The following is a 4,126-nucleotide window of genomic DNA, read 5'->3' on the forward strand; positions in this document are numbered from 1 at the left end:
TATATATATAATATGCAGAAGCTTCTCCACAGCCACAATACAAACATGTACCCCCAAATTATTGTACTGGAAAGTCCTTGAAAGGTCCTTGAATTTGATGTTAACCAAGGTGTGGGAACCCTGCATAGTTCAAGCACTCCCCTTTTTAATTCATTTAACCCCACCTTGCCTTTTCATCAGATAGTTACTCTGCTTATTTATGTTTTATACATTTTGCATTACAATAACTACTAGTAAACTGCAGACGATTTCAGTATTTGGTTTAAGTAATATAAAAGTGACAGCTGTGCACATTTGACCTACAGAGGTAAAATTTACAGAACACATTGTCTGATTTACAACAAAGTGTTACAATACTTAAAAGTTGGGCATTTTAAAATGTTTAATTATTTTTTCATAGAGAAAGTCTTAAAATTAACAATGTGCTATTAGGGCTACATTTTTCAATCAGCAGTAAAACTAGCAGGGATGTTTTCCAGTTCACATTTCTAGTTTTGCAGTGAGTTCTGCAGACACATTAAAATCAGTTCTTTGTGCAACACAATTGTGTTTTACTTTTTCAAAGACCTGATGGGCTCCACTTTGCAATACATAATTCATGTATGGTCAAAAGCTTTCATTTTATTAGTTTGACAATTTCTAGGGCTGTATTTGTTTTTAATCAATTATAAGATGAATATTAAAAGTTGGAAATAACTTCAGGGTATATTCTGTTAGGGGTACATCATAGCAATCAATTTGCTAACTCATCTTGGAACAACACACTCCTGTAATAAATTCACAGTTTCAATGTGGACATTTTTTATACTGAGGTTTAATTTCAGGTTAAAAAAATTAACTACCATAAAGAACTCCATTGGTGATTTATGTGCTTTAAATGTTTGAACTATATGTTTAAGCTACATAATGACAGACGGCAATCATAAATCTGTTTTCAAACAAACAAACAACAAGGAAACCCTTCAGCCTGAATATATAAAGTAGACTGGGGCAGGCTTTGTCACACAAATACAGCCATCAGTTTTGGGCCCCTGCTATCAGCTTCACTCCATCTTTGTCTGTGGTTACTAAACCCAGCTACCATGGTCAGACAGGGCCCCCTCTTTAGTTTCCATGAACAGTTTATCACACTTCCTTTCCCTCTGCTCTCCATGCCCCCAGTAAGTCTACCAGACAGGAAAATCAAAGACTTTAAGACATATTATTATAGACCAAATGGTATATTACACTCTAGATCATGGTGGATTATTTATAACCTAAAACTCTAACAGGAAAAAAAGCCATAAAAATGGTTTGTCATTTTTTTTCAAAACTTGATAAAATATTGTAAATGTTCAAGCTAATAAAGTTTAAAAAATATCCCATCAGAACAAATGATAAGGGGTTTAGCAGCTTATGAGGAAACATATTTTACTAAAATGCTGTCAGTTTATTTTTGTACTTTACTAAAGATGATAATAAAAAAATCAATAAGAAAGTCAATCTCAACATAGCTTCAAAGTTGGAAAAATTAACGATCAAGACCACTTCAAGTAATTACTAGAAAGTTTGTGTACTTAGAAGTAAAATGACAAGAAATTAGAGTTAGTTTCATACTTTTGCTTTTGTACAGGGTTCCCACGGGTCCTTGACATTCTTGAAAGTTTGTGAATTAAAAAAAAGATTTTAAGGCCCTGGAAAGTTTGTGAAAACAGGCAAAAATTAGACGAACCATAGTCATAGTTTTACCCAATCAGAGCAAAGTAGGGCGGGTCGTTCTTTGAGCCCAGGTGAGAGCACCACAGCTGCTCCTGTCATCAAGCGTCTGGACGTGTTCACATCCCCTCCTCCCAAACTTCCGAACCTCCCAGGACATAATTACATGTCCATGTATTGTGGATATGAATGTAGGGTGTGCATTTAATCCACTTTATTTCATTGATTCTGACTCAACTTCTATGTAATTCAGTTTTTCGTTGAATTTACATGATATTTATTGGTAACATTCAGTGGTAGCAGTTGGTAATTGCCGTCGTGCGTGGTTCTTGAATTTAAGGAAATTGGTGCTGGAAAGTCCTTGAAAGGTCCTTGAATTTGATGTTGACCAATGCGTGGGAACCCTGTTTGCATGTCCTCTGAAACTAATGCTGAATGCTAATTTTAAGTTCTGGTTCCGTTGCTCTTTTTTAGGTTTTTGTTTTTTGAGTGAGCATGACAATAAATTCTCCCACTTTTATAAAATTATTTTTATGTAAAACTGATTTGAACACTTAGTGTCCTGCCCTTATCAGGACACACAAAGCCTGTTTACATGAACTTTTTCAGAAAAAAAAGTTTGGTTTTTGATGGTTTCAGCCCATCACAAATACATTGTATAAAAATTACCCTTTTTTGTTGGATTACATTAAAAAAAAGATCATTAAAAAGCTCAAGCTCTGCAACCTGCATTTCTTTTTTTTATAGTTGGATAATTTGGTGAGGGAGAAAAAAGGAGATGATAAATAAGCAATTGTGAAGCACACATGATAAAAGCTGAAGTCTAAACAACAAAACTTTGTAACACTACTGCACACACACAGTGTTCCACTTGTTGGCTGCCTTGGCTATTTTGTTTTCCCTCCTATACCCTTAGCCAGGATATGTGTAAAAGCCTACGAGCCGTTAACCCCACAGAGGAAGTGTGCAGGAAATGAGATCAGCTTTGAAGAGAGGTAACGCCTGAGCCTGAACCACTGACACCCGACCAATAACTGTCACTCACTGCACCTGATACCAAAGAGCTAAAAATGCTGCCAAATAACAGGAAGGTCAGAAAAGTGGAGAACACACAGTCACATTTTCATACCGCTCACATACTGAAAAAAAAAGATGAATGTGTAACCAGAAAGCAGGATGGGAGTGGAACTAGAAAACAGAGCTAAATAAAAGGAACAGGACGAGTTAACGGAGAACAAACGAGGCAGAACAGAGAGAAGTGAAATTCACCACGGTGACCATCACACCACTTCTGCTGGGAAGATTGTCTAAGGGCTGAAAATACCTGAAGTTGGGAGGAGGTTGACTCCCTAAGAGAGTAAACATTGAAGCATGCAGCTACAGCTATAAATGAAACCTTTTCAGTTCTGACTAGACTCAAACCGAGTTGTTTGTGTTGAGCAGAAGGCAGATTGTACTGCACAGTTTAGAGTGTAAATGGTGATTAAGGATAACACAAGAACAAACAAACAAATTCTAATGTAGAATGAAAACCAGCAATGCCCAATAAAGTTCTGATCCGAGATCATTTTACGGCGAAAATAAATAAATAAATAAATAAATAATTTCATTTGGGTCAAATCCTTTAAATAACATTATATGCTTGGTGTATGCATTTTAATAACTGTCAGAAACTTTAGCTCAGATCTGTAAAATTCACAGAGATTTAGCCATTTTTGTGTGAGCTAACGTCGGCAGCAGACTACAGATATGCAGATACTCTATGAAAGTTTCATAAATCCATCGAGTGGTTTGACAAATTTTTTGCTAACAGACAAATAAGGCTTATTTTACCAGTTACACTGCAAACATTGTCGGTCTAAATATTTTAATTTTATTTCAAGTCAAAATTATTTTAGATGTTTTTTAGACTGATTTCTGAAAAAAAAGCAGAAAATTTGCAGATTATTTCAGTTTGAATCCAAATCTTCTCAAATTTCTTACATTAAGTGAAATCATCTGCCACTAGGATACGACAATTGCAATTCTTGAAGTAAAGAAAATTTCCAGGCCTGTAGATTTAAGCACTCAAAGTCAGTATTGGGAATGACCATCAGCTTCAATCACATCAAATATTAACTCAATATTCATAAAACTAATTGAGTTGTGCCCATTTTTGTGTTTGGATAGATCCATCTTGTTTGGATAGAGTGTAAAACATCAGTTGTAAAAATCAACCAAGTGATTACAGTGCAAAAGTTACCCATCTAAAATAAGTAAAGAAGAATAATAAATTATTGCCTGAATGAAAATTAGGTGAAATGATTTGCCAATGCAGTAAAATAGTTGGAAGTGTAAGAGTTCTTGAAATAAGAATAAAAATTCAGATGAACAATTCAACACATTCTGTTCTTGCTTGTATATCAGTCTCAAAACAAGTAATATATATATA

Source organism: Austrofundulus limnaeus, unplaced genomic scaffold, assembly GCF_001266775.1.
Source record: "Austrofundulus limnaeus strain Quisiro unplaced genomic scaffold, Austrofundulus_limnaeus-1.0 Scaffold112, whole genome shotgun sequence".
Taxonomy (NCBI): domain Eukaryota; kingdom Metazoa; phylum Chordata; class Actinopteri; order Cyprinodontiformes; family Rivulidae; genus Austrofundulus; species Austrofundulus limnaeus.